The sequence below is a fragment of the Numida meleagris genome, chromosome 1 (genome assembly GCF_002078875.1).
Source record: "Numida meleagris isolate 19003 breed g44 Domestic line chromosome 1, NumMel1.0, whole genome shotgun sequence".
NCBI classification, from domain to species: Eukaryota; Metazoa; Chordata; class Aves; order Galliformes; family Numididae; genus Numida; species Numida meleagris.
In genome coordinates, this window is record NC_034409.1 from 71,871,978 (window position 1) to 71,886,609 (window position 14,632).

At 42.3% G+C, this 14,632-nt stretch overlaps 1 protein-coding gene across 3 annotated transcripts in view; it reads right to left on the reverse strand.

Annotated features, from left to right (window-relative positions):
- The window catches only part of WNT7B (Wnt family member 7B), a 98,264-nt gene extending 97,548 nt beyond the window's left edge, over positions 1 to 716 (reverse strand). Inside the window, exon 1 of one of the 3 annotated variants that reach the window (XM_021393157.1) lies at positions 583 to 716. The gene's annotated coding sequence lies outside the window, so the exon portion shown is untranslated. The other 2 variants (XM_021393166.1, XM_021393163.1) reach the window with 2 other exon arrangements.

Consider the following 14,632-nt stretch of genomic DNA (forward strand, 5'->3'; position numbering starts at 1 on the left):
AGGATTGCTTAAAGCCCGGCCGGGCTGCCGTGGTGGCAGTGATGCGGTGTGAAATTGCGGGTCATTCGCAGACGGCTCCCCGGCCAGGGCCGCCCCCGCAGCTCCCAAACGACATGTGCTCAGGGTAGGGCTCGGCCCCCGCGGCTGCTCTCAGGGAAAGGGCAGCACACCAGAGAGCAGGCGGTCCGGACCGGGGCGGCTCACGGCGGGCCCCAGTGCGCCGGGCAGAGCGGTCCGCTCCCGCTGTCTCTCCCGTGCTGATCGCTTTCGCTCTGCCTTTCTCCTGCATTCCTCAAAGTTTATTCTCTAATAATCAATGCTCCGGCCCCTCCAACCCTCTTCCAGACCGCTCCTGCTACATTCTTCCTAAAATTTAACTAAAAATAATTTAGCTTTTAAAAAGGCTGCTTTCCTCCCCACCTCCTATTCAAATGTCCTTCTCCCCAGACCTAATACCACTTTTTAATGTAAGACGAGGCCGTGTTTTCCTTCGCAAAACCATTCACGTCTCCGGCCTCTGGAGCTCCCGCCCGAACTCTTCCACCAGCACTTGGCATCCGAGCAGCTCCCCTCACCGAATACCTTTATCCCCGGGAAGGCGATGCGCCGAGAGCCTTGCCGGGAAGGGCAGGGCCGAGCCCTCTGCGGAGCAGGGCCGTGTCCCGCGGGGTCACACCGCCACCCAGGGGCGGCAGCCGGCGCTGCCGCTGGGGCCGGGCTGTGCCGTGCCCCGGAGCTCGGGGCGGCTCCGTAGGTGAGGTTGCGGGACGCCGGCGGGTGCTCGGGCAACGGCGGGGGTAGGCCCGTGGGGGGTACGGAGAACTGGAGGTGCCCGGGGAGACGCCGCAGCCCCAGGCCCGCTGCTTAAAAGCTGGGTTTTGCACCGGGGCCGCCGCCATTCTTCCTGCAGCCTCCAAGCCGGGAACTGGGGTGGGAAAGCAACAGCCAGTGTCCCTCCTGCTCTCTGCTCCGATTTGTGTATTGGAATTAGACATTCACGGCGCCATGGAGGTCAGGAAGAATGAGGAGTTCTGCAATAGAACGGTTAGCAGTTGCCTTTCTTCTCCAAAGAGTGCTTATGCATTTCACCTGATGGGGGGGACCGGACGGGAGGGGATGTGTTTGTTTATCTATGGAAGGAGCAGTTGGATTCACGTTACCTCTATCTGGTCAGTGAACCTGTGCTGATCATCAGTCTAGCATGTTCCACTTGCTGCTTAGAACTAGTGAGTCTTTCCCATGTTAAGTTTCAACAGCAGTAACTAAAGCAAATTGTGTCTAAAGTAGCTTGGAGATAGTGCCAGTTTCAGTGAAAAGTTGATATATTTTTGCACCTTACTCCACTGTTATCTTCATCTAATGGATTTGTAGGTGCTGGGCTGGGGATAAATGATAGATTTTCTTTCCTTCAAACAACAGTTTAACTTTTGGTGAAAGCTTAGGCTAACAATAAGAAGATTTTATGGAGCTTAATAATTCTGTGATTAAAAGAAAACCCTGTAGAATATGAAAGTAGGTAATTCTCACAATGCTATTCAGAAATTCACAGTTATTTTATAAGAAAAAATAAGCAAAGCTTGTTGAACTACTTAAAACAGATACCACCTTAGTAATTATAAATATTTCCTGAAAGTAAGGTAATATTCATCTATACAGAAGCATTGGTAGCTGTGGATTTAAATCATTTGCTGAATGCATTTCTAGTGTGTAATCCTTTATTATTCATCCCAAGTAACTGGTGCAGCAGGTAACTTCTATGCAGACAACTGAAAATTCAGTAATTCATTGTTCTGCCTGCTTATGCTGTGCTGGTAACATGGAACATTCACTCCTATAAACCTCCAGAAGGAAAGGTCACCTGCATCACACTGCTGCCTGGCTGCCAGATCTTCCCACAGCCCTTTCATAAAATGGCTCCTGTGGTAAAATAGTTTAAAAAAAAAAAAAAAAGCCAATTAATGGAAGCAGGAGCAGTGTGGAAGGGGAAAGGAATTTTTAACCATCACAGATCACATCATCTTCCCTGGAGCTCATTTCCAAGCACAGTGCTCAAAATCAGAATAAATTCTGTGAAATTTCTGGGGAACGCAGGCAGCAGGGATAATTCCTCAGCGCCAGGCTCTCTTACTCACCTTTCTCTGTACCGCTGAGGTCACTAACAGCTCGGTAGCAGGCTTGTCACGGTCCCGAAGGGCAACCACCAAGAAAATCCCCCTGAGCTTACTGCAGCCAGCCACTGGTCGGCACTATTGCTCCACGCAGCTTTAGATGAAGGCCCGTCTATAGCTAACAACATTAATACAGAAAGTGTTCCTCAGGAAAATACACAGAGAATATGTGGCTGAAACAGAGGAAAAGAACTAAAAGAAGAAAAACGAAAACAAGAAGCATATGAGGAGGGAGGTGTCCTGACCAGAATCTTACACCACACAATTGACAAGTTCTTAGCAAGTATATATTTTAACCTAATGACTTTACTAGCAGTCCTTAATATTTAATATGCATACTCCCAGGCCTTTGAACATTAAGTCTTTTCCTAAATGATTCCCTCTCATTCACCTAACTGCCCTCTATATATAAGATGGCCATCCTTTCTGAGAGATGACTGAACACACCACCTGTCTCTAGAGCTCTGTTTAAGAGTCAGGATGCCCCTCGGTGAACTTCTGATGCCAAGCCTGTTCACATTCACCTGGTCTTTGAGCTTCAGTTCAGCAGAAGGGTATGATTCTCATCTGACAAGGGCAGGAAAATATATTTATATAAATAAAAAGAAATTATAAATATTTTTATATTTATTCTCTTTAGGGCATGCATCTGGCACAGTGTCCAGCGCAACATCCACTAAAGGCAACAGAATATTTGCACCAAGGTCAAGGTTTGAGTCTGGCTTTATACAGTAACTATACTTTCTATCACTATTCTCAGTTGTTCTCTCACTCGACATTACACTTAACGTCATTTATTCATACCTGTGTTTGCCACAGGCTTTCATTTCTATTTGCTCACCATTTTCCATCGCCTATTTTTTCTCCCTGTTTTTCTTTCCTCTGTTTTACATTTCCATGTCTGGAACACAAGTCTGCCTCTCAGAGTGTCTGTCTCCCTATAATTCCTAAGCCTGACAACATTTCATCAGTTTAGCAGACACCAAATTAGATTAATAAGCAACAAAGATGTCCATGTTTTGTTGTTTCACGTGTGGCACATTTTTAGGTTAACACTAGTTTTAATTTTTTTACTTTTTTTCATAAAACCTTAGAGAAATTGTTCAAACCACAGAAACATATGATTGGATACATTATGTGTCTGAGGTACCAGCACAAAATGAGATTAACAGACTTTCTCATTAACCCTTCCCTTAGTAAATGGATATTTACTGGCTTTGTTTCACTGGACTTAACATAATTCTAGATCCTTTCTCCTGTTCCTCATGAACTGGCTTTTTGTCTGTATTGATTATGTTAGCCTAAAACATTGTTTGCAGAAGATTCAGCAGTTAAAATGGAACATATGACAGCAATATAACATAACTACAGAAAAAAAGTTAAATAAAATTTCTCTGAAGAAATAGGCATGTTTCAAAGAAAAAAAAAGGCTTGAGGCAAGAACACAAAGGAAAGGAGTGGATGGAGGCAAGTCTGCGCTTGAAGCTGCAAACGAAAACCCTGCTTACCTGCTCCACCCCTGCAGGTGCCTCTCTACAACAGGTATGAGGCCCTGAAAGTGGAAGGCCTATCTGTGGGTGATAACAGCCCATTCAGTCTAGACAAACTAACAAAACCAAACCAGGAAAAGCCTTCCCCTAGCATCAATACTACATCATTGAAGAAGAAGACACGGGTATTAGCTGTAGGTGATTCCTCCCTACCGGGAACTGAACGTCCAATATGCAGAGCAGACCCTCTTCTTAGAGAATTCTGCTGTCTTCCTGAGGCTCGGGTGAGGCATGTCACCAGGAAACTACCTAGCTTGATACGGCCATCAGACCACAGCCTATTACTGCTTTTTCATACAGGGAGACATGAAGCAGCTATGTGTGGGTCAAGGGTTATCAAAAGGGACTTCAGGGCCTTGGGATGATGGCTAAAGGAATTGAATGCATGGATCATCTTTCCTTCTCTGCCTCCTGTATTGGGTAAGGACACAGAAACAAATCAAAGGATCTTATTTTAAATACCTGGCTTCATGGTTGGTGCCGTTGCCATAACTTTGTGGGTTTTTTTTTCACAATGATAAGGTCTATAGGGCATCGAGTTTGTGGGCACTAGATGGGGTTCACCTTTCTCAAAGCAGGAGAATGGTCCTTGGGGAAAAGTTAGCGGGGCTCATTGGGAGGGGTTTAAACTAGGTCTGAAGGGGGATGGGGGATAGTGAGCCTTCCCATGATAAGGTGTGGGATGGCATAGCTAGATTAGAAGGACAGGGTGCTAGCAGAGGCTTTGAAGGACTCACTGCCTTGAGAGGTGCTGGCAACACTGCAGCACACATGAAATCCTATGATGATAATGGGGAAAATCAAGGGGAGTGCTTGAAAGGATTTAAGGAGTTATCCTTTAAGGAGGTGACAAGACAAGCTGCCCAGCTAAGTGCCTCCACACTAATGCATGCAGCTTGGGAAACAAGCAGGAGGAGCTGGAAGCTACTGTGCTACTAGAAAACCACGATATAGTTGTCACTGAAATCTTGTGGGATGATTCCTGTAATTGGAGTGTGGCTATTGATGGTTACGAGCTGTTCAGAAGGGACAGATGAAGAAGGAGGGGAGGAATGGAATGTGAAGAGCTGTCCCTAAAGAATAGTCATGAGCAAGTCGAAAGCTTATGAGTGACAGAGACTGAGGCAGCAAAGGGAGCCTTGTGATTGATGTCTACTGCAGGCCACCTGATCAAGGGGAGCCTGTCACTAAGGCCTTCTACCTCCAGCTACAGGAGGCGTCACAAGTGCTTGTTCTGCTGGGGGACTTCAACCACCCAGACTTCTGCTGGAAAAGTAGCATAGCAAGCTGTAGGCAACCCGAGAGGCTCCTGGAATGCATTGAGGATAACTTCCTGAGTCAAGTAATAGAAGGCCACACCATGGGACATGCAATACTGGTCTTATTGCTCACCAGTGTAAACAAACTGATTGGTGACATCAGGATTGAAGGCTGTAGGGACCATGCTATGGTTGAGTTCATGCTCTGGACTGATATGAGACAGGAAAAGAGTAAAATTAGGCTGCTAAATTTTAGGAAAGCTAACTTCCAGCTCTTCAGGGAGTTAATCAACAAAATATCCTCGGAAACTGTCCTCATGAGTAAGGGTGCAGAGCAGAACCAGCAGATCTTTAAGGAAGCTTTCCTCAGTACACAGGAGCTCTCCATCCCCAGTTGTAGCAAGTTAGAAAAGGAAGGCAAAAGGCTGACATGGCTGAACTGCTGGACCTGCTGGTCAAACTGAAGAGAAAGAAGAAAATGCACAGGCAGTGGAAACACAGACAGGTGCTGTGGGAAGAGTATAAAGAAGCTGCTAGGCTGTGTAGGGATGGGGTCAGGAAAGCCAAGGTCCAGCTTGAACTGAACTTGGAAAGGAATGCCAAGAAGAATAAGAAAAGGAAAGTCCAGGAGAGTGTACCCCCTCTAGTGAGTGATACAGGCAAGCTGGTAACAACAGACAGGGAGAAGGCTGAGGTACTAAATATTTTTGCCTCAGTCTTCTCTGATAACTGCTTATCACACAGCCCTTAAAAATTTTGGTTTGGTAGGAGGGGACTGGGGAAGCAACGTCCCTCCCACAGTGAGTGAAGATCAGGTTCATGACCACCTGAGGAATCTGAACATCCACAAGTCTATGGGTCCTGGTGAGATGAGATGTATCCCAGAGTCCTGAGCAAATTAGCTGATGTGGTTGCCAAGCCACTCTTAATGATATTTGAAAAGTTGTGGCAATCAGGTGAAGTCCCTGATGACTGGGAAAAAGGCAACATCACACCTATTTTTAAGAAGGGTAAAAAGGATGACCCTGGGAACTACTGATTTGTCAGTCTCACCTCTGTGCCGGGAGAGATCAAGGAACAGATCCTCCTGGAAGCTATGCTAAGGCACATGGAAGACAGGGAGGTGATACGGGAGAACCAGTGGGGCTTCATCAAGAGCGAATCCTGTTTGACCAACCTAGTGGCCTTTTATGATGGAGTTACTGCATCAATGGATAAGGGAAGGGCCACAGATGTCATCTATCTTGACTTCAGTAAGGCCTTTGACACGGTACCCCACAACATCCTTCTCTCCAAATTGGAATGATATAAATTTGATGGGTGAACTGTTCAATGGACAAAGAACTGGATGTGGGATCGAGTCCAGAGAGTGGTGGTCAATGGTTCACTCTCTCTATGGAGATCAGTGATGAGTGGTCGGTGCTGGGGCCGATACTCTTTAATATCTTCATCAGTGAGATTGGTAGTGGGGTCGAGTGCATCTTCAGCAAGTTTGCTGATGAACACCAAGCTGCAGGGTGTGGTCAACTCACCAGAGGGACAGGATGCCATCCAGAGAGACCTAGACAGGCTTGAGCAGTGGGACCAGGTGAATCTCATCAGGTTCAACAAATCCAAATGCAAGATCTTGTACCTGGGTCAAAGCAACCCTCACTACCAATACAAGCTGGGGGATGAAAGGATTGAGAGCAGCTCTGCTGAAAAAGACTTGGAATTACTGGTGGATGAGAAGCTGGACATGAGCCAGCAATGTACCCTTGCAGCCCAGAAAGCCAGCTGTATCCTGAGCTACATCAAAAGAAGTGTGGCCAGCAGGTTGTGGGAGGTGATCCTGCCCCTTTACTCTGCGCTGGTGAGGCCTCACCTGGAGTACTGCATCCAGATGTGGAGTCCTCACTACCGGAGAGACAGACCTGCTGGAGCACGTTCAGAGGAGGGCCACAAAAATGATCCAGCGGACGAAACACCTCTCCTATGAGGACAGACTGAAAGAGCTGGGGCTGTTCAGCCTGGAGAAGAGAAGGCTCTGAGGTGACCTGATAGCGGCCTTTCAATACCTAGAGGGCTGCTACAGGAGAGAGAGGGACAGACTCTTTAGCAGGGTCTGTGGTTACAGAACAAGAGGAAATGTCTTCTAGCTTAAAGAGGTTAGATTTCGGTTGGATACAAGAAAAACGTCTGTTACAGTGATGGTGGTGAGGCACTGGTACAGGTTGCCCAGAGATGTGGTTGATGCCCTGTTCCTGGAGACCTTCAAGGCAAAGCTGGATCAGACCCTGGGCAACCTGATCTAGCTGTGCATGCCCCTGTTCACTGCAGGGGAGCTGAACTAAATGACCTTTAAAGGTCCCTTCCAACTCTAAGGATTCTATGATTCTATGTTGTATACAGTCCTTCTACTCTTTGCAGCAGTATGAAGGCTAGACAGATGGATGAACATTGTCTCCTAGGCAGTGTAATTTGAGAAGGATGTAGATCAGCAGGAGGTAGCTTAGAGGTAAACAACAGGAAAGTGTGAAGAAGAGATGACCTATGAGGAAAAGTTGAATCAGCTGTGTTTGTTTATTTTACAGAAATACGTACTAAACAGAGAGAGGATAATGGTCTTCAAATGTGCAGAACATTGTGAAGGTAGTAAGTACCAGGTAGTAAGCTGTACACAGACACAAGTGGAAAACAGATATGAGCAGTGTTTAAATACAAGTAGTTCAAGAACTAGGATAAGATCTTGAGATTTAAGATCAGGTTAAGTAAACAACCGCATTAAATTGTTTAGTAGTACACAATTCTTCCTGAAGTTACAAGCATCATGGTCCCCTTCAGCCACAATGCTACATCTAATAAAAGGAATCTTTCCACATACACTATAGATTAGCAATTCAGAAATCTAGGGTTTGAAACTTCAGATTTTGAAACTCTGTAGGCAACTTTCATTCCCTGTTTCACTTAATGTAAAGAGCTAGAGAACCTCATTAAACCAAAGTCTGCTGTTTGCCTAAAGCAGCCCCGCTAAGACAGCCTAACTGAATGCAGAGCAATTATTGAGTTCAGCAAGATATATGGTGCAATCAAAATGAAATAAATTAATAAATATAGCTTAGAAAATGTTGTTGCATCACAGGAACAAACTCTGAAAACTCACTGAGTCAAACCTGTGCTGTTGCACAGATGTTGCTGTGACACAGTGTTGGTCACCAGGCAGGGCAAGCATTCCAAGGAGGGATGGTGCCAAATTGTGAGATGATAATGTAGAGGATGGCACTCCTCTACCAGTGCTAACAGGTGCTTGCTTTCTTGCAGAAGTATGAGAGAAAAATTTTTACCCTTAATATACCGAGTAAAAAAATCTACCAGGTCCTTTTATATTCCTTCTGCTACTTCAGCTGTCACCTCATTCAACATTACCATCATCCCTAGTAGGCGCAGCTATGCTGTGCCTCTAGGTTTGCAGATCTTTTTGATCTCTTCTTCAGCCAACCCTCTGCATAGGTACTTTTCAGTGTAAGAAGCTGAGGCATCTTGGTGAGATTCATCAGAAGTATATAGTAGGAACACTCATTAAAAAAGAAGTGAGAGAAACATAGAGGGAAAAAGAAAGCAATAGTGATAGATAAAATGGTACAACTCACTGATGAGTCAGACTTCAATGCTTGTAGCTCTAAGGTATTATGAGGTTTCCACCTATACTGCCTCATCTGCATCCATGCATGCCCTTCCTCTGTTGCTAGACAGTAAAAAAGAACTCAGTCCTAATTCGAGCAACATGAAGATTATTCACTTCTCCATAGCTTGACTACAAAATAGATATTTGCCTCTTTTTTTTCATTATCAATATATTGCTAGTACTAAAACTTAATTATGCAAATTCTCTTTAGCAGTTCATTGTATTGCTTTCAAAGATATTACTCACAATCTCTCACACAAACTGTTCATTTGACTGATAGCAAATAAGCTTATAAAAAACTTACATTTTTTCTCCCTAATTTCTAGGCTATGTTTCCCAGAAATCTCAGGTCTAGAATCAAAGTGCACATTCATAGCTAGAGTGCACAGCTGTAGCTATCTGCTGCTGTCTCACATTAGGAAAATGTTCTGAAAGAAGAATGGTGAACAGACATACAACGGTATCTTCCCGACTCCTTATATAAAGAAAAAATTCAACAGATTTCAATAACCAGGGGAAAACTTTGTAATAGTAGCTGTGTGTTTGGGTCATAGCTAGTATTTTGAAACTGAACTCTTAATTATTCATTTTTTTCTCCTAGAGTAACTCATTAAAGGATTGGTGGCCATCTCTGAATAAAAATGTAGGTTTTTATCAACTGTGACCACGCTGAAATTATTAATTTGCTTTACTATATACTGCTTACAGTCTTGGTTTGAATCTGTATGAACGTGTACCCTCCTGTTAGGAACAAAGGAATCAGCTCTCAATTTTGTGTATACTACTTATAAAAATGGCTTGTATTACTCTACACTTGACAATACAACTTTGCAAGATTTCAAAAGTTAATTGCATGCCTTCCAAAGCTTGATGTTTTAAATAACAGATGAGATGAAAATTTCTGGATTTTTTCATACATGTGAGTTGCCAAGAATAACTTATAAATGTGATTTTTGTCCATTCTTCCAGGAACTGTCCTTAAAAAAAAATCTAAAATTGCTACTTAAAAAAAATATATATATATATATATTTAAATAAATCTAATAAAGAGAGTAGTGAAGGTGATTCTAGTCATTAGTTCTGAAAGCACAGGATTGATAGAACTGATGCTGCCAAACTAAACATGAAGACATTAGTTTGTCTATCTTCCTGTCTGGTCCACCCAGCCATCACCAGGGATCATCTACTGCTCTTACTTAGGAGGCATTTCTCTTAAAGGACACTGCTGAGATACACATACATTACTAGCCTATTCTTAAGAGATCAATCTAGTTTTAGTATATTGAATCTAAAAAAAGTCTGCCCCATTGAACAGGTTTTCAGATGAAGATGACATCTAGTGAGTATATTATACAGCTATACAGCTGTGTCCAACTATGCTTCCTACACTCACCTCTGTGTCTGCTTTCCAAAACACTTGACATTTTTACACTTACATTTTCATCTTTGCTTCTGCAGAAGGTTTTGACTAACCCAGCTATGCTGTCACACTGTAGTTTTGTATTAAATTAAACTGAAAATATCAACTTACTGTACAGAAATGTCCAGTTTGGAAACAAGCTAGAAAGATTTGCCAATCTTCCCTCTGCAGTTTTCAACAATTCATCAAATAATAAATAATGTTGTTGGTGTCATGTCCCCCCCCCGATCCCCCCACTAGTCACTGGATTATAATGATCACTTATCTACAAATCTTTCCTACATTTTATTTCTATTACAATAAAAATTCTTTCATCAGGATTACCAGCAAAAGCTGCAAGATATTTTATCTGGCTGCTATTCAACTTCATGTGGGGGTGCTCATGTGCACCCTGTGGTATTTTCTGCAGTTATAAGCAATTTATGAGATCTGTAGAAGTACATACTTCTATAGCCTTTAGACTTAACTCTTTGCTTGAATCCGGTGTCTGATAATCTCAGTACAAGATCTCTGTAGAAACCAGGCTCTGCATCCTAAATTGTGTTGACTTCTATTCTGCATGCAGCCCTAACACACCTTTATGCATTATTTAAAATAACTAAATAAACTAAATAAATAACTAAATGAAGTTATGCAGACTTACTGGGTAAGTAACTCAACCATTATGCCTTCCAGGAGTTATACCTGGCCTAAATTCATGGTGTGGCTACCATAGCTCCTGTCACTCCTCCTCAAACAGCACGTACTCCGAAAGCTGCAGAACGTGACATTTCCTAGGGATACATATAGATCAAATCCTGTAAGGCAGTGAGCAAGCAAGTCCCTGGGGAAACATTTATGTGCTGTGCAGGTTTGCCCTTTGAAGGGGGTCCTGTGATACCATCCATTGTAGCAAAACTTGTAAAGCATTGAGCACAAATCAGTTATTTGGTACAGACAGTTGTATGAATTTGCCCTAGTACAAAGACTTCAGTTCCCTATGGCTTCTGGAAATACTGCATATTTCTGCTTTTCCAACCCAGTGCCTCTATCTGTGCACCTGTGCCCATGCCTCCAGAACAGTGAACAATTGTGGAATCTTTGGAGAAAGTATAAATCCATTCTGTAGGATGGACAGGTTTCACATCATGGTATAAATGAAATTATTTCACTCCTCTCTTATTGCAACAAGTTTTTTCTATACATGCCTACAAGGGCTAGCAAGTTGGAGACTAGTGCTATGACCTTAACACAATATTATTACATATACATTAACAATGAATGCTGCCTGTGCTAGCAGAAAATGGTGAGACATTTTCACCTATCCACTGAAATTTTTTATGCAAAAAAAATAGCTATAATGTAGCTATATTCACTGATAGGGCTCTCCAAAAAGCAAAGGCATCAATATACTTGTAGCATAATTTACAATGCAAAACATTTTGATTATGGTCTTTGCCAATATGACAATATAATGTAAGCCAATATAATTATTCATTCTATAATTCTAATTTGAACCAATGATGATTCTGATAATTCTTCATTTCTAATGGTTCTTTACTGTTTGACATAGCTAGAGAGTAAGCGCAATCAAGAATCTAGGGATCCTGACTGCCAGACTGTCTCATTTCTCCATTAATCTAGTAGACATCCTCCTCCTCCTCCCCCACATAGAACCACTACGTTGGCATCACAACACAGAACTGCTGACTCCCAGGCTTAAATGATGAGTCCTCACCATCCTTCCAAATCCAGAGGAGAGCCCCAAAGACAAGTATCACCCTGTAGGACATCTCTCACCACATTGCATTTTGTCTGCATTGTCTTCAAATGCAGAGGAAGTTTAATCTCATAAATTAGCCTCTCTAAAGTGATATAAAGCTTTATTCACAACATCACAACAGGTTCATATGTCTGTGTGCGTGCCAGAGCTAATGTGGTGTTTCGTCTTTTTTCTTTTTAATTGATATCATAAGGATTTATCATACTACAGCCAATTGTTATGTTACTGTCTACTGATTCCCCTTGAGTGACAAACTGAGAATGTATTTGTTGCTTTTTCCAAGCATATTCTTTTGGCTAACTCTTCCCTTATCAGATTTTTTCACTGCCTTTTTTCCTCTTTTATAAAGTCATAACTTGGTTTCTAAAGCTCATGTCCTATCTACAATGTCTCTCACAATCAATGGGATACAAAGAGCCAGGGGTGGGAATGGGGGAATCCTGTCTTGGCTGGCAGCTGTAGGTGTCCACTTAATTTAATAAAAAATGATGTGCAATTTTCTAGAAGTTTATTTTCCATTTTTCTATAGTGGTATGGGTACTTTTCTTTAGTAAGCCAAATCTTTTTGTCTGTCGTTCCTTAGATCTACACTGTGTCAGCTCCTGCAAAGATTGCACTATTAATAAGCCTTACTTTTTGGTGTCACAATGCACCGCAATTTGTTCTCTATTCATAGTATATACTTTGGAGGAATTTGGTATGAGAGAATAAGTATTCAAAGGGTGGCTATTTTAACTACTTACACAATGATAAAAAAGACTGTTAGAAAATATGAGATAATTTTCAAAGAAATGAGAATAATCTCTGTTCATGTTTTTTTCTTGATATTAATGAAATTTGCCTATACTGAATTTGACATACGTAGTAGTTATCTTCACAGAGTCACTGGCCCCACTGACTGACTTTTTGTGAGTCATTTTCATCACTGTGCCTCCTTCTTCAGCTAGGAGCTGGGTAGTCCATGCTAGTTCCTTCTCTGCTTCATTTGCTATCTGTTCATAAACAGAGCTATGAAAGACAGTGGTGATATTATTAGCAATGAAAAACCTGAAAGGAACTCCACAGACTGTGCTGACACAAAAGAAGCAATAACAAAGCCAAAGGACATAAATATGCCATCATCTTTGGATATTTGCATCGGTATTGTTAAATACTGATGAAAATATGAAAACTGTGAGATAGACATTTGTCTTTGTGGCTTGCAAAGAGCAACAGGCATGTTTTGATGTAATTACTGACCAGATTACTAATGCTTTCTAGACAGACATATAGGTATTGGCCAGACAGGTTGCACTGAAGGAGTTTCATCTGCAGATGAAGTCACCCACAGACACTAGTGACCACATCAATTGTTGCTCTTTATAGGGAATACTGCTGTTAGTGTTCCCACACACTGACCTTCTTTCTTTACCTGTTTGATTACTGCTATGGGTGAAACAGTGAAAAATTACTGTTTCTTCCTAGAGACAGTTACAAGTCTTATCCTGTTGAAAACACCATGCATACTCTGCAAGATATATTGATATTTCCTGCTGGCTTGTTCAGGGCATTTTGTGAAAGTGCAAGGCCTCAGCTTTTAGCCACAATTTCTATTCCCCTTGTAAACACTATATATAATAATGATTTATCTTTCTTTCCAAAAAGTACCAAATTTTCATAAGGCACTATCTTATTACTTCTAAGTATCACATAGCCAATATGAAAAAAAAAAAAAGAACCAAAACCCTTTTGCAGTTACTTAGAGAAAATGGAAGAGTAGACTGAGTCAGAACCAATTCGACCCAATTCAGTTCAATACTGATAACCTGCTCCAAAAGTAATCTTTGCTATTTTATTACGTTGGCCCACAATATCAACGGCAGATGTTGGTGGTTTGCCAGTAGAGGCTGAACCTTCTCACCAATATTCCATTACATTTTGTTGCCACATGACAGATGGCAGCAGAGGGGCAGTCTGACAAAATGGTGTCGACATGGAAGAGTATATGAAGGAAAAGTGTGTAATTTAATTCCTCCATGTGGAAAAATGACACCTATTGACACTTGTTGACAATTTGCAGAATATTTATGGAGACCAAACAGTAGATGTTTGTCATGGTTTTATGATTTTTGTTATTGGTATTCCACATCATAACATCATGTAGTGCACTGGGAGTTAAAGAGTTAATGCTCAAGTTCCATGGATCGTCGATAGTTCTGGGTATACCTGTCTCAGAAGAGAAGAACTATATACCCCAGAGGACTTTGCGTTTCCATTTTCCGTTCAGAGGGAAAGATAAAAACTGTATGCACATCACGAGATGCCCTCTTTTCTATTTCTGCTCGTCCTGGCAGTCCCCAGTTCCTCCACGCTCCTGCTCATGTCCTCCTGCTCCCCAGTCATCTTGCCTTCAGCATTAGAGAAAGGCCTTCGGTTTTGGACACTCTCTCTCATTTTATTTATTAGCTTCAATTCTAATTATATTGTATTATATTGTGTTATCTTGCATTCCAATATTATATTTAGTAAATTAGTTTTCCTCCTCAGATTGTTGCCACTGTTTTGTTTTTAGGCCCATCTCCTACCCTTTCCCCTTTTCCCCTTTCCTCTTTCCTGGGGTGTAGGTCTGTGGGTCCGCTCGCCCCACTGGTCACAGAACTGGGCTGAACGAGCCCGTAAACTGTTGACAGCGTTAGCACAGTGAGTTGGTGGGTGGTGCATATCAGCAGTGGTGACAACAGCAGTGGGTTACCTCCACTGGTGTAGATCTTTTACAAGTGCAGCATGTAGGTTCTTGTTCATTACTGGCACAAATGAATAACAAATGGTG